This window comes from Capra hircus, chromosome 24 (assembly GCF_001704415.2).
Source record: "Capra hircus breed San Clemente chromosome 24, ASM170441v1, whole genome shotgun sequence".
NCBI classification, from domain to species: Eukaryota; Metazoa; Chordata; class Mammalia; order Artiodactyla; family Bovidae; genus Capra; species Capra hircus.
The window spans coordinates 12,573,461-12,595,339 of record NC_030831.1 but is presented as its reverse complement, the minus strand read 5'-3'; the positions used below and the strand labels follow the sequence as shown (position 1 = coordinate 12,595,339).

Genomic DNA, 21,879 nt, shown 5'->3' with positions numbered 1-21,879 from the left:
CTTTACACCAGTTCTTCATTCATATATCTTCTATTTCTTCATGCTCAGTAGGAATATTGGTCCATATTGCTAAACATACACCAGGTGGGCCACAACTAACAGCAAATAAACAAATTAGCAAAATTCTGCTGATAGTATTATATTGTTGACTTAGGATAGCATTACCTCTTTCCTTGCCCCCTCCAAACAGTCATCAAAACAATGTAAAACCAAAATGTTATCAATATAGCTAGTATGTGTGTGCTGTGCTCAGTCACTTCAGTCTTGTCCGACTCTTGGCAACCCCGTGGACCGTAGCCTGCCAGGCTCCTCTATCCATGGGATTCTCCAGGAAAGAATACTGAAGAGGGTTGCCAGGCTCTCCTCCAGGGGATCTTTCTGGCCCAGGGATCAAACGGGCACTTTTTATGTCTCCTGAATTGGCAGACGGTTCTTTACCACTGGTGCCACCAGGAAGGCCCGCTAGTGCCACCTGGTAAGCCCATAGCTAGTGTCGAGATCGGCTCAACAACCAGGGTTTCCAACAGTGTGATACGGCGGGAGAATGAGAAATGAGACACAGGAATTCAGAGAAAAGCGAGGATCAGGGGACCAACACCGCTTCAAGGCGAAGGTGCCGAAACTGAGTCCAAGCCAGCTTTGTTATACTTTCAGCCGTGAATGAAACAATATGTGGGGAGTTAAGCTATAACTCACACGGCCTTCAGGGCCAAAGAACAAAATGACCATTAACCATTGAGTAGTTGGGAAACAGTAATCAATAACAAATCAGTAACTAAGACTAATATTCTTATCTATAGATTTTCCACCAGAAACGTAAAACATGTGACTCTGAGACACCAGTTGAGAAACAGTCTGGGGTCGGTTTTCTGACCCCAGGATCATATCTTGTTTTCAAGATTATGAACTGTTCCCTCTAGACTTATTCCAAGAGCCTCATGCCTTATAGCATTCAGTTTAATCAATAATTATAAATTTCTTTTGTGGCCCTTGCTGAGGCCTGCTTTTCTTTTATTCTTCCTGTCTCCTACAAGCTAGTATATCAATATATAAAGATTCCATTTTACTAGTTATCTATTTTTGGCTGTGCAGCGCAGCCTCTGGGACCTTTGTTCCCTGATAATGGATTGAACCCATGCTCCCTGCAGTGGAAGTGCAGAGGCTTAAACAGTGGACTGCCAGGAAAGTCCCTAAAGATTTTAAACAAGAGGTCAGTGAGAAAGGAATCTGGAGAAGGTTTGTGGGAAAACATGAATAAGATTTAGTCTGTGGTTTAAGAGAAGAGGTTTTAGAAAAGGTGAAACAATTTCTTGTCTGATCCCCCCCAAACCAATATGGATACATTGAATGTAATGCAAATAATTAGATCTATGCAGTGATATAGCCTGAGTCACTCTCTGGTGAACCACTGGCAGTCAAGATGGACAATCCCTCGATCTGGAGCTTCCATATGATGCATGGGTGTGTGTGTGCATGTGTGTGCTAAGTCGCTTCAGTTGTTTCTGACTCTTGGCAGCCCTATTGACCATGACCAGCCCTATTGACCAGGCTTCTCTGTCCATGGGATTCTCCAGGCAAGAATGCTGGAATGGGTTGCCATGCCCTCCTCCAGGGGATCTTCCCATGCCCTCCTCCAGGGGATGTGACCCAGGGACTGAACAAACATCTCTTAGGTCTCCTGCACTGGAGGGCGGGGTTCTTTACCACTAGTGCTGCCTGGGAAGCCTTGAGATTTTCCTGACCCAGGGATCCAACCTGTGTCTCCTGCATTGGCAGGAGGTTTTTTACCAGACCCAGTAACTGCAACTAAAACATCCATCGAGACTCCATATCTCTGGAGTGGGGACAACGGACATAAACTAGTTGGAGTTGTGCTTGGGGGTCGACACCAGCACCCAAATGAGAAGAACAGAAACGTTTCCTGGATACTTCACTTAGTAGCTTGTGAGCAATTTAACAGGAAACAGTTCACCTATAATAATCTCCATATCATTGCTCTTAATTATTCTACTAATTTAAAACTTTCTGTTTTTGTAGGAAAAAAATATCCTAGGGAAGCCACGAATTGCTGCCAGTTGGCAGACTAGGGAAAACAGGAAGCCAGGAAAGTGTAAGTTACAATTTGTCATAATTCCAGGCTTTGTATGCAGACAGACATGGAAAATGTGGGCAATTAAGTAATTGAGGCAAAACCTTATCTATCTTTCTTTTTATTTGAGCTTCTGGCCAAGATAAACTTGAAAGGAAGAGTGTATGGGCTTGTAAAACTGAATCAGAGGGTGGGGCTAAGAGAAGGATGGTGCTAAAATTGCTAAAAATTACTCCTACAGTTCAGAGTTAATTAACTCAGCCACAATCTCTTACTAAAGGAACCCACTGCCAATTCTGCTCCAGTGGAAGAAAACAAGGTATTGTAAATATGTCTCTGTTTAAAAATATTTGCTAATGTTTTCTTTCTTCATTGAAGTGCCTAGCTAAAAAACAAGTTATCAAGACTTCCACAGAACAGAAATGATAGTTGAAGGCCAACCCCCAAGAATTCTATGCAAGTCTGAGAGATTTAACCCTGAGCTGGTTCAAAGATTGTGCTGGAAAAAGACTAAGCATGAGAGCACCTTCATTTCCAAAGATGTGAAAGAGATGGTTTTGCCATGAATTGTTAAACTATGAATGATATTTTCTCCAGTCACATTTTTGGATTTGCTACCTTTGTATTTGTCAACAGGGGCAAAAAGATATAGGATCGTCTCAGAATGATTGGACCAAAACCCTTCTACCCCTTCAAAAGACTGGACTTGGCAACATAAACTTGATCTCACTCATTTGTATAGGGAACTATTGATTTGACTCTCTACCCACTACCCCTACCCAGCTTCAAGTCTTGGCCACCATTCCAAGGGCCATTAACTTTCCTCTCTTTCATGGAATAATCTAAGCCCCTAACCTTACACTTCATGCTTATCAGAAACCCTGCCAGACTATTAATTCCCAGAGAAATGGCTTTAGGTAAACTTAGAAGCACTGGGAGTGTGGAGAGGTTATTTTCTGATATGCATTGCTCCACCAGGTAGGCAGTATTAGCACTGCTGGAAACTCAGGAGGCCTTGAATATCCTCTCATGGAAAAGCGGAGGAGAGTCCTTCCTGCTCCCACCTCCAGCTCACCATCATCCCTCCTTTTTGCCTCCTCCTGCTTATCCTCTTTCATCACCCAATCCCTCCTTTTTATCATAAAACCTTAAAAGCAATAAAATATAGTGACAAAAGCATTTGCATTTAGGTTCCAGAGCCTGGGATTGCGATGATAGCTTTGCTGTTAGATAACTATGCATGTTAATCAGCACATTTAACCTCTCTGGGCCTTAGTTTCCTAGCAGATAAAATGAGGCAATTTGATTAGAAGGAACAGAAGATTCTTTCCAATTCTGATTTGTTGGGAATATGTATATCTATGATGAGACATTTTGATGAATGCTACTATCCTTTTCTTATTTCTATATTTCTTTAGTTAAGCCCCTTTACAGATTGAGATTTTGCATAAATGTGTTATTTATAGGTATGTATACTGATATATCGGAGAAGGCAATGGCAACCCACTCCAGTACTCTTGCCTGGAAAATCCCATGAACGAAGGAGCCTGGTAGGCTGCAGTCTATGGGGTTGCTAAGAGTCGGGCACGACTGAGCGACTTTACTTTCATTTTTCACTTTAATGCATTGAAGAAATAAATGGCAACCCACTCCAGTGTTCTTGCCTGGAGAATCCCAGGGACTGGGGAGCCTGGTGGGTTGCCGTCTATGGGGTCGCACAGAGTCAGACACGACTGAAGTGACTTAGCAGCAGCAGCAGCATACTAATATATGGGCTTCCCTGATAGCTCAGTTGGTAAAGAATCTGTCTGCAATGCAGGAGACCCCAGTTTGATTTCTGGGTTGGGAAGATCCCCTGGAGAAGGGAATGGCTACCCACTCCAGTATCCTGGCCTAGAGCGTTTCCTGGACTTTAAAGGAAATCAGTCCTGAATGTTCATCAGAAGGACAGATGCTAAAGCTGAAACTCCAATACTTTGGCCACCTGATGGGAAGAATCAACTCATTGGAAAAGACCCTGATGATGGGAAAGATTGAAGGCGGGAGGAGAAGGGGACAAGAGGATGAGATAGTTGAATGGTATCATCAACTTTATGGACATGAGTTTCAGTAAACTCCAGGAGTCGGTGATGGACAGGAAAGCCTGGTGTGCTGTAGTCCATGCGGTCACAAAGAGTTGGACATGACTGAGTGACTGAATTGAACTGAACTGATACTGATATATGGAGTAGTAAATGGCAACCCACTGAAGTATTCTTATCTGGAAAAGTCCATGGACAGAGGAGCGTGGTGGACTACAATCCATCAGGTCACGAAGAGTCAGTCTGGGCAACTGAGCATGCATACTGATATATCCATATACCTCCTGAAAACTGCAGAAGAGCACGTCATTCTGAAAAAGGAACATGTGACTTCTGACCTAGACTTTAGTCTTTCCTTGTAGTTGCCGCTGAAAAGATCACTCTCCATCCCTTGAATGGATAAATTATTTCATGAGAATTTCATCCCCCAATTCTGCATCTTTCAGAAAGCACTTTTCACTACTGGCTTAGCACTTTGGTACTTTTTTTTTAAAGGTGAGAATTGTTCTTCTTGTATGTTCTGGGCTGCATCTGATATACTAATGATTATATTAATAAGAGAGTTAATGAAGTTGAAGATAACTGGCTATTAATTTCCATAAGAAATTAAATTTCATCAGAGAGAATTATCATTTTCAGGGATTTGTTACAAGTATCTAAACTCTAGAATAATCATAAATCATAAGTTTAAAGATATAAGTCCTCAGCCCTAAAATAGTAATTTCTCCTCTCTTCCCTTCAAGGTGATTATTCTTTGGCCATGGAGCCAAGCATTTTCCATATGAAAAAATTCATGAGTTCTTAAAAGATAAAGCTTAGGGGACTTTCCTGATGGTCTAGTCGCTAAGACTCCCTGCTCCCAAAGCAGAGGAACTGAGTTTGATGCCTGTTCAGGGAACTAGATCCCACATGCCTCAACCAAAGACCCTACATGCCACAAATAAGACCCAGTACAGCCAAAAAAAAAAAAAAAACCTGAAAAATAAAAGATAAAGCTTAATATATAGGCAATAAACAAAGCATCATTTAAATGGACATAGCTATAAAGAAAACAGGGAGCTTATCTCCAAGATGGCACTGGATCTGTCAGGAGAAAGTGCTTATATTCACTTTGACACTTTGTAAATGTCAAACATTTTATGAGGGTGTAGAGTTATTACAAAACTAGAGTTGTTGCTCTTTTTATTAAAATATGTTAGCCTAGAATTATCGTCAGCTTCTGCAATAAGTAAGTGATGATGATGCTTCCGTGTTATCAACTAGAGATGATTTAGGGGCTGAGAAGCTGTTTGGTTAAGGGTAAGCCTATGACTAGGAGGGGTTTCAACAATTTTCACTATTAATTCAAGTCATGATAAAATCAAGACTTTGTCTGCACATGTCTCTTCCTTGATTCAACCATTTAACTAGAACAATCTCCTGACTAAAGTTCTCATTCTAGGTTTCTCAGAGGGCCAGATGATATCAGTGCAAGACCAAGTTCCACACAACAGTGGCCCTAATGGGAATCTCTAGACCTAGGAATTCGGCTTATTTTAAATTATTTAATCAGTTTGAGAAATTATTTGGCTATAAAATGATAATAGTTTGAACTCACTATTTCTTTGATAGCGATCCAGTCTTAGAAAACTTAAATGAAAATATCAGAGTGATTAGAGGTGAAATTTAGAAGCTGAATACAATATTTTAAAAATATGAGAAAGCTTGAGTTTCTCTGTTCATTAAGATCAGTTTCAGGGAGACTCAGTAAGTGAGAATAAATACAAGAGAGTCTTGACTTCTCTACTTCTCTATAAGCATTTCCACTAAACTGTGAAAAATTTCAGGTGTAAATAGATTTTTTAAAATGGTGACTAGAACCCAAACCATTAACACTCTAAATAAAAAATCAGTATTTGTAAGTTTCCATTTTGTGCAAAGTCCTGAGCTGGGTGCTAGTTGATGCACAAAGAAGAGTGAGGAAATTTTGCTCTCAGGGAACTTATCTTAGAGTTGAAAAGTTATAAATATATAAAAACAGAACTAGCAGTGTGATGAGTGCCAAGCAAGTGGTGAAATTTACTTTACAGGACTTTGGAGGCAGACATGCTCCTCTGAACCCCCAAGTTCAGAAAAAGCTTCCAGAGGAAAAGATCTGAAGCAAAGTTGGGTTTCAACTTCTTATAAAGGAGGATAAAGGCTCTCCAGGAACCAGGATATCACTTATGAAGGTGTGAACAAATAAGGTTAAAAAGTATCAAAACAGGGGTAAAAGATAAGTGAGAAAGAGCACAAAGTCAAAAACGTGTATAACTATTCCTCATTTACTGGTAAAGTCAGCAGGTATGTATTGTATTAAAAAGAAGCACTTGGCTGATTCCACTACGATTTCTATTCTGGCTTTTTCAACAGGGAGCCACTAACTGGCCAGGATCCAGGTATTCTCTCAGGAGTATCAGCTGTAGAATTTGAGGGAGTTTTCTTAAACTCTCTGGACTTCAGTTTTCTAATATTTAAAATAATATTGGAATTATGTTCATTCAGTTCTTATGAGAGTATGGATAAAAGATACACAGATTATTGTTGTTGGTGTTTAGTTGCTAAATTGTGTCCAACTCTTTGTGACCCATGGACTGTAGCCCACCAGACTCCTCTGTCCATGGGAATTCCCAGGCAAGAATGCTGAAATAGGTTGACATTTCCTTCTCTGGGGGATCTTCCTGCTCCAAGGATTGAACCCATGTGTCTTGCATTGGCAGGCCAATTTTTTACCACTGAACCACTGGGGAAGCCCCATATAGATTTTACATTGGATAATACATTCTTTTGTCATTTCAATGAAGTGTGATAAAAAAGATGATAGTGTAAGCCAAAAAATCCATGTACAAAAATAAAATAAATGGAAAGGATTATTAACACAATCTTTAACTGCTTTATTTTTCTTAGATCTTCCCATTGAACTCTCTAGCAAAATCTATCAACCGATTTGCTCTGGAGTTTGGCAAAAAGCTAGCTGAATCTGCTGAGGGTAAAGATATCTTCTTTTCTTCCTGGGGCATCTCAGCTTCCTTGGCCATGGTGTATTTAGGCACCGAAGGGACCACTGCAGCCCAAATGGCCTAGGTGAGTAAGAAAGATCAACTATCTTCTATTGTCTTAAAATGAAATGTTTCTTTCTTTTCTTTTCTTTTCTTTTTTTTTTTGGCTTTCACTTTCATTCCTCTCCTGAAACCCGAATAATCCACATTCCACAATCATGTCTTCCAAAATAAAAGACACATAAATTTTCCAGATCTTAAAAAATAAGTCTGAGAGACTGAATCAATTGACAGCTGTTTCTAGGAAAACCGTTTAAGAACCCCTGTTCTCTGGCAAAATCAGCTGGAGGGATGAGGTTATCAAGTCTGGTTCAATGTTTTGAAAAAATTATTTTGATTATTAAAATATTTCAAGAAAATCATGGCTCATACTTTAACAGTGTTAGTCATCATCCTTCTAATCTTAGAAGGATTTTCTTAAAAACACAAATAGAGGACTTCTTTGTTGGTCCAGTGGTTAAGAATCTGCCTTCCCAGGTAGGGGACACAGTTTCTCAGGGAAGATCTCACAGGCTACAGGGCGACTATTGTAGCCTGTGAGTCTAGAGCCTAGACTCCAAAATAAGGGAAACCTCACTTAGAGAGTAGCCCCCAGTCGCCTCAACTAGAGAAAGCCTGCATGCCCATGCGAAGCAGCAAAGACCCAGTGCAACCAACAATAAATAAATAAAATAATAAATTGATTTTAAAAGACACAAATAGAAAAATCAGGTGAATTCTGTTCCTCTTGCTTTGTTTGGTTGTTACTTTGTTCAGTCCCTGCTTGTCTGGACAAATCTAACGAATACATGAAGAGCATTAAAATAGTAGAACAGTGTTATTGTATAAGCAGTTATTAATTTGATGTAAGTATTCTCAAATCAGTGTGTATATGGGCATAGCCTTACATATCAAAGCAAAAGTGAAAGCCACTCATTAGTGTCTGACTCTTTGCGACCCCCAAGGACTGCAGCCCGCCAGGCTCCGCTGTCCATGGAATTCTCCAGATAAGAATACCGGAGTGGGTTGCCATGCCCTCCTCCAGGGGATCTTCCAAACCCAAGGATCAAACCCAGGTCTCCTGCATTGCAGGCGGATTCTTTACCATCTGAACCACCAAGGAAGACCTTATATAGCAACACATATAATCTAATAGCCATATATATGTGTATCTCTGCATGTGTAAACACAAATGTGTGTATTTAAAAAAAAATAGAAGCAAATAAACTCAGCTCTATATCATACAGCAATCAAAGGCCAAGTGACAGAATTCCCACCCAAGAGGGTGGCCTCCATGACAAATGCGGAAATGGGACAGATAATAATCCTGAATGAGAGAGGCAAGGTGCACATTCTGTCAGTTTGGACTGAGAATATCTCCTTAAGCTTGTAATTTACAAGATATTTAATGGCCTAAAAAAAGTAATAACAGAATTCTGGTTCACAGAAATATCCTAGTTTACAACTAATTAATAATAGGCTAATTATGAAAAGGTTTAACTATTAATGTGATAGATTTAATCTTAGATAAATTCCAATTTGGGTCCATTTCATACAAATGTATTGCTGGATGTTGCCTACCCTTGTTTTATTTCAGTGCTACTTAAATATTAACAGCTTCAGTTTGAAATTAATGAATTATCTCAGTTCAGTTCAGTTCAGTCGCTCAGTCCTGTCTGACTCTTTGCGACCCCATGAGTTGCAGCACGCCAGACCTCCCTGTCCCTCACCAACTCTCGGAGTTCACCCAAACTCATGTGCATCGAATCGGTGGATGCCATCCAGCCATCTCATCTTCTGCCGTACCCTTCTCCTCCTGCCCCCAATCCCTCCCAGCATCAAAGTCTTTTCCAGTGAGTCAACTCATTTGGCATGAGGTGGTCAAAGTACTGGAGTTTCAGCCTCAGCATCAGTCCTTCCAATGAACACCCAGGACTGATCTCCTTTAGGATGGACTGGTTGGATCTCCCTGCAGTACAAGGGACTTGCAAGAGTCTTCTCCAGCACCACAATTCAAAAGCATCAATTCTTTGGCGCTCAGCTTTCTTTACAGTCGAACTCTCACATCCATACATGACCACTGGAAAAACCATAGCCTTGACTAGACGGACCTTCATTGGCCAAGTAATATCTCTGCTTTTGAATATGCTATCTAGGTTGGTCATAACTTTCCTTCCAAGGAGTAAGCATCTTTTAATTTCATGGCTGCAGTCACCATCTGCAGTGATTTTGGAACCCAGAAAAATAAAGTCTGATACTGTTTCCACTGTTTCTCCATCTGTTTCCCATGAAGTGATGGGACCAGATGCCATGATCTTTGTTTTCTGAATGTTGAGCTTTAAGTCAGCTTTTTCACTCTCCTCTTTCACTTTCATCAAGACGCTTTTTAGTTCTTCACTTTCTGCCATAAGGGTGGTGCCATCTGCATATCTGAGGTTATTGATATTTCTCCCAGTAATCTTGATTCCAGCTTGTGCTTCTTCCAGCCCAGCATTTCTCAGGATGTACTCTGCATAGAAGTTAAATAAGCAGGGTGACAATATACAGCCTTGACATATTCCTTTTCTTATTTGGAACCAGTCTGTTGTTCCCTGTCCAGTTCTAACTGTTGCTTCCTGATCTGCATATAGGTTTCTCAAGAGGCAGGTCAGGTGGTCTGGTATTCCCATCTCTTTCAGAATTTTCCACAGTTGATTGTGATCCACACAGTCAAAGACTTTGGCATAGTCAATAAAGCAGAAATAGATGTTTTTCTGGAACTCTCTTGCTTTTTCCATGATCCAGCGGATGTTGGCAATTTGATCTCTGGTTCCTCTGCCTTTTCTAAAACCAGCTTGAACATCTGGAAGTTCATAGTTCACTTATTCCTGAAGCCTGGCTTGGAGAATTTTGAGCATAAATTGACTAGTGTGTGAGATGAGTGCAATTGTGAGGTAGTTTGCACTTTATTTGGCATTGCCTTTCTTTGGGATTGGAATGAAAACTGACCTTTTCCAATCCTGTGGCCACTGCTGAGTTTTTCAAATTTGCTGTGAGTGCAGCACTTTCACAGCATCATCTTTCAGGATTTGAAATGGCTCAACTGGAGTTCTATCACCTCCACTAGCTTTGTTCATAGTGATGCTTTCCAAGGCCCACTTGACTTCACATTCCAGGATATCTGGCTCTAGGTGAGTGATCACACCATTGTGGTTATCTGGGTCGTGAAGATCTTTTTGTATAGTTCTCTGTGTATTCTTGCCACCTCTTCTTAATATCTTCTGCTCTGTTAGGTCCATTCCATTTCTGTCCTTTATCGAGCCCATCTTTGCATGAAATGTTCCCTTGGTATCTCTAATTTTCTTGAAGGGATGGCTAGTCTTTCCCATTCTTTTGTTTCCCTCTATTTCTTTGCATTGATCGCTGAGGAAGGCTTTCTTATCTCTCCTTGCTCTTCTTTGGAACTCTGCATTCAAATGGGAATATCCTTCTTTATATCCTTTGCTTTTCGCTTCTCTTCTTTTCACAGCTATTTGTAAGGACTTCTCAGACAGCCGTTTTGCTTTTTTGCATTTCTTTTCGATGGGGATGGTCTTGATCCCTGTCTCCTGTACAATGTCACGAACCTCTGTCCATAATTCTTCAGGTACTCTATCAGATCTAGTCCCTTAAATCTATTTGTCACTTCCACTGTATAATCATAAGGGATTTGATTAAAGTCATACCTGAATGGTCTAGTGGTTTTCCCTACTTTCTTCAATTTAAGTCTGAATTTGGCAATAAGGAGTTCATGATCTGAGCCACAGTCAGCTCCCGGTCTTGTTTTTGTTGACTGTATAGAGCTTCTCCATCTTTGGCTGCAAGGAATATAATCAATCTGATTTCAATATTGACCATCTGGTGATGTCCATGTGTAGAGTCTTCACTTGTGTTGTTGGAAGAGGGTGTTTGCTATGACCAGTGCATTTTCTTGGCAAAACTCTTTTAGTCTTTGCCCTGCTTCATTCCGCATTCCAAGGCCAAATTTGCCTGTTATTCCAGGTTTTTCTTGACTTCCTACTTTTGCATTTCAGTCCCCTATAATGAAAAAGATATCTTTTTTGGGTGTTAGTTCTAGAAGGTCTTGGTAGATCTTCATAGACCCATTCAACTTGAGCTTCTTCAGCATTACTGGTCCGGGCATACACTTGGATTACTGTGATATTGAATGGTTTGCCTTGGAAACAAAGAGAGATCATTTTGTCATTTTTGAGATTGCATCCAAGTAGTGCATCTCAAACTCTTTTGTTGACTATGATGGCCACTCCATTTCTTCTAAGGAATTCTTGCCCACAGTAGTAGATATGATGGTCATCTGAGTTAAATTCATCCATTCCAGTCCATTTTAGCTCACTGATTCCTAAAATGTCAACATTCACTCTCGTACTCAGGTCAAATCCCTGTTTGACCTCTTCCAATTTGCCCTGATTCATGGACCTAACATTCCAGGTTCCTATGCAATATTGCTCTTTACAGCATCGCACCCTGCTTTCATCATCAGTCACATCCACAACTGGGTATTGTTTTTGCTTTGGTTCCATTTCTTCATTCTTTCTGGAGTTACTTCTCCACTGATCTCCAGTAGCATATTGGGCACCTAACAACCTGGGGAGTTCATCTTTCAGTGTGATATCTTTTTGCCTTTTTATACTGTTCAAGGGATTCTCAAGGCAAGAATACTGAAGTGGTTTGCCATTCCCTTCTCCAGTGGACCACATTTTGTCAGAACTCTCCACCATGACCCATCTGTTTTGGGTGGCCCCACACAGAATGGCTCATAGTTTCAATGAGTTAGACAAGTCTTGGACGTGTGGTATCCTCTCTTGGCTGCTCGCTGCTCCAGCACTGTGCAGCTGCTGCTCGTACATCAATCCCACCAATATCCCAAGCTTGGGAACATGATACACTTTATGCTTTGGTGACAATTTTGCCTTAGCTTGCTGGGGATTCCCTGACTTTGGTATCTGAAAGTCTCAGTCCTAGACAAACCAAGATAGTCAGTTGCCTGGACTAGTAATAAAAGATGAAGCCTAACTTCCTAAACTGACATAGAAGCTCAGCGTTACCTCGGGGGTCTTGCCTGTCTCTCCACTTCAACTCTAGTCATTCTCTGACTCAAAATTAATGCTCAGGAATTCTAAGTGGCACAGAATCCTGGAAGATTCCTGTGCTGCCTCACGACCCCACACATCTGCTCCTGTGCCCCCGCAGTCTGAAACTGTGCCCTCTCCTGCCAGTCCTAGCCCCTTCATGGCCACTGGATAACAACTCAGGGACTCCCTCAGGGATAAGAGCCTTCCTACTTGCCCTCAAAGCTCCTTTGGAAACCTTTACCTTGACACTCACCACGTTGCTCCTAAAATTAACAATTCTTCGGCTATTCATTGAAGTCCCTACCTTTCCCACTAGATTCAAAGATTCAAGTGCAATATTACTACCTTTTTCAAGTTTCTGCTTTGAATCGCTAACACATAACCGCTTTGCTTATGGTAGTTGCTCTGAACATTAATGTTTATTGAAGTGAATTGAGGAAGCTGGCAGCCCTAAATTCTCAGTCCTTTTTTTTTCATTGAACTAGTGACTCAGAAGCCATGCTGAGGCAGGAGTGACTGTTTTCCGTAACTTATGCCTGATTTGGATTTATCCAAATGTGAGTCTGGTTTGAGAATTATAGATTAACCTGCATTTACAGAAAGAAACTATTTACATTGTTCCAGATCATATGAGAAACAAATGTGATTGTACAGGCAAAAGCACATTGAAATACACAACACAGACTCAACATAGTAGCTGTGCTAAGTCACTTCAGTCATGTCCAACTCTGCGACCCTCTTGATTATTGCCCACCAGGCTCCTTGGTCCATGGGCTCCTCCAGGCAAGAATACTGGAGTGGGTTGCCATGCCCTCCTCCACGGGAATCTTCCTGATACAGAGATTGAATCCATGTCTCTTATGTCTACCTGCATTGACAAGCAGGTTCTTTCCACTAAAAATGGAAGCAACTATAGTGTCAGAGCTGAACTAAATGTCAGCTCTCAAATTCCTACCCTCTGCCTGCTTGGTTCTCTGGAAGACAGGAGGGGGCCTTATGGACAGGAAGACAGGGAATGACTCATGTGCTGTCTTTCACCCCAGCAAAGCCTTTCAGAGCTGAGTAGAGAGTAACTGTCATGCTCACAAGATTGGTTTGCGTAAGGGTCTTGCCATCTTCCCCATATAGGCTGACACACTCAAGGAGCGTGACAGAATCCATTTCACCAGATCACAGAGCTGTCCAGATCTCCCTATGATGATAGAAATGTGCCATAAATCCGAGGGCTGCCATAGCAAATGACCACAAACTGCGTGGTTTAAACCGATGGAAATATAGTCTCTGATAGCTCTGGTGCTTTCCTAGTGGCTCAGTGGTGAAGAATCTGCCTACCAGTGCAGGAGATGCAGGAGACGCAGGTTCCATCCCTGGGTTGGGATGATCTCCTGAAGAAGGAATGACAACCCACTCCGGTATTCTTACCTGGGAAATCACATGGACACAGGAGCCTGGCAGGCTGCAGTCCATGCGGTCACAAAGAGTGAGACATGACTTAGTGTGAAACAATGCAACAACACAATTCTGGCTGCACATCTGAAATTAAGGTGTTAGCAGGGCGCTGTTGTTGTTCAGTCGCTAAGTTGTGTCTGACTCTTCACAGCCCCATGAACTGTGGCACACCAAGCTTCTACTCCTCTGAAAAGTTTTAGGAAAGAAGCCATTCCATGCCTCTCTCCTAGTTGCTCATGGTTTCTGGCAAACCTTGGCTTATAGAAGCATCTCTCTGATCTCTACCTCTGTTGATCCATAGTTTTCTTCTTTTGCTCTCCTTTGTCTCTGTGTTTTTACAGTCGGGGTGTCTGTTCTGAATTTCCCTTCTTTTATAAGAACACCAGTCATTGAATTATAGCCCCAACCTAATCCAGTATGACTTCATTTTAACTTGATTCTATCTGCAAAGAGCCTATTTTGAAATAAGATCATATTTACAGGGACTGGGGGTTAGGAATGAATGTATCTTTTGGGGAGGACAAAATTCAGCCCACAAGAGTAATATTCTCCCCCAAATGCATAACCTAAATATTATCTTGAGGAAGCATCAGACAAATCTGAACCGAGAATTAAGCATTCTACAATTTTTTTTTTTTTTCCCAAAAGTATCAAGGTCATGAAAGACAAAGAATGAATGAGGAACTGCCTCAGATTAAAGAAGACTAAGAGGAAATGATAGCTAAATGCAACTTGAGCCCTTGGATTGATTTCTGGTCTAGAAAAAAAGGACACTATTGAAACAACAGATGAAATTTAAACAGGGGATGCCCCTGGCAGTCCAGTGGGGATGGGATCTTGCCTTCCAAAATAGGAGGTATGGGTTTGATCCCTGGTTGGGGAGCTAAGATCTCACTTGACTTGTGGCCAAAAAAAACAAAACATAAAACAGAAGTGGTATTGTTACAAATTCAGTAAGAACTTTAAAAATGATCTACATTAAAAAAAAAATTTAGAAGAAGAAATCTAAATAGATCTGTTGATATTAAAAGTATTCTATCAATACTGACTTCCTGGTTTGAATCCTTGTATGTTACCATTTAATAGTATTTCATAATCATCAGTTTTATAAGTGTGGCATTTCACCAGAATGTAACTAGATCATTTGGAATCTGCCCCTTTGCTCCTGTAGGAAAAATCCTGAATCTCCTACCTGATGAAGCTGTGGATCCTACAACCAGAATGGTTCTGGTGAATGCCCTTTACTTTAAAGGAGTCTGGGAACATCAATTCTTAGTCCAAAATGCCACAGAAAAGTCTTTCAAAATAAACAAGGTAGGAGCCTGTTAGTAACCAGTATGCATTTTATAAGATATTGCAAATGAAATTCTACTTTAAATTCATTCTATCTGAATATATGTTCCTGTAAACTATGGCTCTTTACTCAGGCAGGGACGACTGACCTAAAAGCCCCAGTTTCATCCCATCTGTTCATTACCCTTTCATTATTTTATTCTCTGAAAATAGACCATGCACATATTTTATCACTCACCCCTTGCTGCGACTATGCTGGTGTAGGTGAGGCATTTACTGCATTTATTTCCCCGCTTAGAAATGCAGCGTGGCTAAGTGACTAGATTCATTTCAATTTTATTTATTTTGGTTGCATTACAGTTTCTCTAGTCAATAGAGAATGTCCAGTGTTTTAATGTCTAGTGTTTGTGTGTGCGCATGTGTTAATTGCTCTTTGTGACCCCACAAAGACTTTGTGACTGCAGCCCGCCAGACTCCCCTTTCTATGCGATTTTCCAAGCAAGAATACTGGAGTGGGTAGCCATTTCCTCCTCCAGGGGATCTTCCTGACCCAAGGATCGAACCTGGGTCTCCAGCAGTGGCAGGTGGATGCTCTACTGCTGAGCCATTGGTGAAGCCCCAAGTGACTAGAGCTGTGCTTCAGTTAGAAGGCTGCCAGAACCAAGATTCCACACTCTTCACTTACTAGTTCTGTTCTTGTTCTACTAAACTAACAATATCTTATGCCAAACTCTTACTTTTCCAGAAGAAAAATAAATAGAAAACATTGTAAAAGCTCATCTCTTTCTTTAAGGTTGCCCTCTGGGCTGGCACACAGAACACTTGTTTTTCTAGTAGGAATTTACTTCAGTAACAAGGGAGGTTAATGGAAGGCCACAGATACACCCAAGGGCTGGGTCTTAGGACCTGAGTGGAAACAAGGATTCAAATACTGTCAGGATTCATTCTTTATCAGTACCTTGGCCACCTGATATGAAGTGTTATGCCCAGAGTCCGAGTCTCCAAAACTGAGAGAATAAGACGTCTACAGCAATGCAAAAGCAAAAAGGGGTTTATTGCTAGCTAGAGTTAGGGCCCAGGTCTCATCCAGCACCGTGGAATCCGACAAGAGCCCCGAGCTCTGAATCACATATACTTTTATACAGACGGTTCTTGTTTCTGTAACAGAATAGCTGATTGGTTAGACCTTACGTGCACACGGGACTTTTAAACCTTGCATCCCTATCTGGATTGGCTCAGGTCTGGCGTGGGCGGGGGGCTACGGGGATTTTTCTGATTGGTCTATCTACACTGCCTGCGGGAGTTCCCAGTGCCTCAGCTTTCCTAGAGACTAAACCTCAGGCCTAGCCTGCCCCTTACAGCCTGTCCTGGCTCCAGTTTGGTCCTAACAGAAGAGCTGACTCATTTAAAAGACCCTGATGCTGGGAAAGATTGAGGGCAGGAAGAGAACGGGACTACAGGGGATGAGATGGTTGGATGGCATCACCAACTCAGTGGACATGGGTTTCAGTAAACTCCGGGAGTTGGTGATGGACAGGAAGGCCTGGCATGCTGCAGTCCATGGGGTCGCAAAGAGTTGGACATGACTGAGCAGCTGAACTGAACTGAAGTGATTTTCTATCTTTTCAACTCTGTTTCTCCCATCCTTCTTCTCTCAATCTGAAGTCTAACCTCCATTCTAGAGACCAGTTTGATAGGTCACATTCCAAAGTCCTAGGTAAGGAACTGATTGGCCAAAGTTTGTGCAAACGTTTTAGTCCTGGGTGGATGATCTCACTTAAACAGTGCTGCTGAGGACATATTATTCTAACCATATGGTTGTGTGCAATAGGCAGTTTTTAGATAATCAGTGGGATAAGGATGGAGAAGGGACTGAATTTATAATCCAACAGACTAGAAATAAGCTGGATAGTTACTTGGCTTAAGAAAATCACTAGGACTTTTCAGCTGCAGGTGATAGGAAAGCATTCCAAACTAGCTCCAGTGACATGAGAATTGTATTAGTGTTAGCTCAAGAGCTTCTCTGATGGCACAGTGGTAAAGAACCTGCCTGCCAATGTGGGAGATGTGGGTTCGATCCTCTGGTTGAGCGGATCCCCTGGTCAAGAAGATCCCCTGGAGAAGAAAATGGCAACCCACTTCAGTATTCTTGCCTGGGAAATCCCACAGACAGAAGACACTGGAGGGTTACAGGCCATGGTATCGCAAAAGAGTTGGATGTGAATAAGAGACTAAACAACATCAAAGCAACTGAGAGGAACCAGGAGTGGGACCTCTAGAGACTCAAACATAATCTGTTCTCTCTGCCCCTACCCCTGACCCATTATTATTCTTTGGAAGGAATGATGCTAAAACTGAAGCTTCAGTACTTTGGCCACCTCATGCAAAGAGTTGACTCATTGGAAAATACTCTCATGCTGTGAGGGATTGGGGGCAGGAGGAGAAGGGGACGACCGAGGATGAGATGGCTGGATGGCATCATGGACTCGATGGACGTGAGTCTGAGTGAACTCCGGGAGATGGTGATGAACAGGGAGGCCTGGCGTGCTGCGATTCAGGGGGTCGCAAAGAGTCAGACACGACTGAGCGACTGAACTGAAATGAACTGAAGCCTGATTTTGGTCAGACCACATTTCTGAGCAATTCACATGCAATAAGTGGTCTGTCTGTCTTTGCCCTGTGCCTAATTTTCATGTGTGCCAGATTGTTTATATTTCTGCTTCCACTGCCCTACTAGTGTTTAGAAAGATTTCTAGATAGTGTCATAAAATTTGTGAAACTTGAGAGGATGGTAAAAGTAAGACCAAGTGTGAATATTAAACTATTTGAGTTACATTATTATAAGAGAAGCCTTTTTTTAGAAAATGCAAGTTCCTGACCTGAAAACATTGTCACTTAATGCACATCATTTACATATGTGTCTTTGATAGCAATATTTGGATCTAGAAAACTTCAAAGTAGCATAGCATGTGCTTTAAACAAGCATGTTATTTAAAAAGTCAAACGTTGCTTTGTAGTCTATATATGCACACCTGTGTGGCGATGGCATCCCACTCTAGTACTCTTGCCTGGCAAATCCCATGGATGGAGGAGCCTCATAGGCTGCAGTCCATGGGGTCGCTAGGAGTCGGACACGACTGAGCGACTTCACTTTTACGCATTGGATAAGGACATGGCAACCCACTCCAGTGTTCTTGCCTGGAGAATCCCAGGGACTGGGGAGCCTGGTGGGCTGCTGTCTATGGGGTCGCACAGAGTCGGACATGACTGAAGCAACTTAGCAGCAGCAGCAGCATGTGTATACACATATGTATTTATTGTTTCAAAATTTTAAATATGAAGAGAAAAAGCAGCTTCAAAATTACTATTTAAAAAGTTATTACTCTTAAGATAGAAGGATTTTCTTTTCTTTACTTTTCTTTCTTTTTTTCCATGATTTATAGCTACTGGTTTCATACTGGTGTGATTATAGACATTTTATTTTATCTCAGATTTTGTTTTCGAAGGATTGTGTGCTGTGTTAATAAAACTAATTTAACAAATTAGCTATTAAATTAGTTTATTAATTAATAAACTAGTTTTAAACTAGTTAATAAAACTAATAAAAATATTTTTTTTCCCCTGGCATACAATATGTCCTAGAGTATATGCTTTTGTGTCGATGACATCTAAATGTATATTTATATTAATATATTTGTGTATGTAGTTGCTGTCATGCAAATTATCACAGAAGCACTTCCATTTCAAGGTCTAATCTACTAAACCTATATCCTGAGAACTATTAATCTGCAAAATGACATGTCAGCAGGGTTAAGGATCTCATTATAAACAAAAAACTTCCAAATGTGTGTGTTTTATTACCTTTGGTAATAGGAGTGATTATAATTCATCTATGTAATATCTAGAGGTTTCACTCAACCTCTATCTCTTAATTGGAAATTACTGACTCTTTCTTCATCAGCTGCAAATTGCAGCTGGAAACAGCGATCACCTACAAGAAGCTGAGTGAGTAGACTAGCGCAAACATGATGGAGTTGGGCAACGTGCAGTTAAACCGCCCAAGTTCAAGCTGGAAGAGACTTATGTCAAGTCAACTTTGAGAAGTATAGGGATGAGTGATGCCTTCAACCAGAGCAAAGCTGATTTCTCAGGAATGTCCTCAGAGAAACCCATTTCTGTCCAATGTTATCCATAAGTCTTTTGTGGAAATAAATGAACAAGGTACAGAGGCTGCAGCTGGTACTGGGAGTGAAGTGAGTGTAAGAATTAAACTCCCCTCCATCAAATTCAGTGCAGACCACCTGTTCCTCTTCTTTATCAGGCACAACAAAACCAACAGCATTCTATTTTATGGGAGATTCTGCTCCCCCTAAAGCCTGCATCTCTCATCAAACAAGAGCATCTTAGTGTGAAAAATACACATATGATCGAAAACACAATTCTAATAAAACCAGTTTGTAGCCTCTTTCTTATGCATAAATATTAGCAAAATTATTTTGAAATAATATATTCTAGTGATCCTATGAGGCCCATATAGCTAGAAAGAATGGCTAATTTAATTTTTTTTAACATTTTATTTTAATGTGACTTTTATTTACCTTTCAGAAATTCAGTTATTCAATCAAATGCCTTACAATGCTTGATCTACCTGGTCACTGTATTTCCATTGTCATTTATATTTCACATGCATCATTTAGTGAAGAAAAATCTTTATACAGGTGATATAATGATATCACTGATATTAATATTTGAATTCAAAAGTATTCTAAAATAAAAATTTTATTAGAAAGAATTATTAGGGTAAAAGTGTCACATTAACATCTTTGCTTTTAAAAATCTTATAAACTAGAAGAGTAAATTTCTAGTTTATATAAATGCATATTGTCAGGTATAAGAAGATATTCTTAGTAAAATTTTATCTCCACAAAATTGCCTTTGTTTTTCCAACTCCTACTAAAAATGCTCCTACACAATGGCTTATTGGTAGTCTCATTAGCTCTTATTCTAATTTTAGAGACTGAGTGTATCATTCTAGGTTGCTTTTTTTTCATTTTAATCTACTGAGTGAAAGATATAATCTACTGTGGATCTGACATGAACAGTGTATAAAATAGTACAAGAAAACGTGTTTTCTGTATAAAATCTTGGTTTGGTATCATAGAATTTTTAAAAAAGAGATCCTATACTTTGGGCTTCCCTAGTGGCTCAGATGATTAAGAATCTGCCTGTAATACAGGAGACCTGGGTCCTTTGCTTTAGCTTCAAAGAAGGGAAATTGTAATATATATGACGTTTTATCATATCATCATGAAACATTTTGCTTCTACCCATAGCACCTCACATTAAGTAACAACTAAGGAAATCCTTGTGTCTGTGTTTTGCTAAGTCATTTCAGTCGTGTCTGACTCTGTGCGACCCAATAGACAGCAGCCCACCAGGCTCCCCACTCCCTGGGATTCTCCAGGAAAGAACACTGGAGTGGGTTGCCATTGCCTTCTCCAATGCATGAAAGTGAAAAATGAAAGGGAAGTCTCTCAGTCTTGTCCGACTCTTAGCGACTGCATGGACTGCAGCCCACCAGGCTCCTCCGTCCATGGGATTTGCCAGGTAAGAGTACTGGAGTGGGGTGCCATTGCCTTCTCCCATGTTCTATCGCACTAAAAGTCCTTAGGCTTTAAGTATCTTGTGGACTCAAAAGAAAAGTAGGTTAACAAGTGAACGCAGAGCCTGGAAACCAAGCCAAGATAAAGGAAGACCAGAGTGACTCTGTCAGAAGCTGACAGTCTAAGAATATTCAACACAATATTTTCCAAACAAACAAGAGGAAAAAGAATGATACTAGAAACTGCAGGTTAGTAAGATGCATTCAGGCAGTCATTCATTTAAAAAATGGTCACTAGACATCTATGCTGTATCAGTTGATATTTGGGGCATGAAGACTATGCCTCTGAACACAGATGGATCCTGGTCCCCTATCTCCTGGAGTCATGGAGCTTACAAACTCGAGGGGGAAATAGACTCAAAGTGGATGCTAGTACAAAGAATGATTGCAAAATAAATTGCAGTCATCCTGGACACACATGTATGTGTGTGCACTCATCAGACTTTTTCAATAATGAGGCTTAAAGTATTCCCTGATATTTGTTTTTCTCCTTTAGTGCAAATGTATATAGCCCGTCTTTTTAGAAGTATCATAGACTTTAGAACAATAAATAATAATTATGGTCTGTTAATCTCCCTTTTTCCCCCAGGGAAAACAAAACTATTAACTAAAGAGCATATGGGCTTCCCTGGTGGCTCTGGTGGTAAAGAATCTGCCAGCCAGTGCAGGAGATGCAAATTCAATCCCTGGATTGGAAAAATCCCCTGGAGAAGAAAATGGCAACCCACTGCAGTATTCTTGCCTGGGAAATCCCTTGGACAGAGGGACCTGGGGGGCTACAGTCCATGGGGACACAAAGAGTCGGACAGGACTGAGGAACTGAACAACATGTTCAATAATATAGACATTCGTGTAGTGGCTAAAAACGAAACTAGACAGAGTGGAATCTGGATTTTTAAAGTGCTCTTCCATAGGCTTACTAAGCAAGGCGTATTAAACAAGCTGGGCATGCGTGCTAAGTCACTTCAGCTGTGTCTGTCTCTTTGTGACCCCATGGACTGTAGTCCACCAGGCTCTTCCATGGGAGCTCCCAGGCAAGAATACTGGAGTGAGTTGCCATTTCCTTCTCCAGGGGATCTTCCCAACCAAGGGATTGAACCCCACAACTCATGTCTCCTGCATTGACAGGGAAGTTCTT

General features: G+C 40.9%; 1 pseudogene; it reads left to right on the top strand.

Moving 5' to 3' along the window:
• On the top strand, positions 545 to 19,452 carry LOC108633763 (annotated as a pseudogene).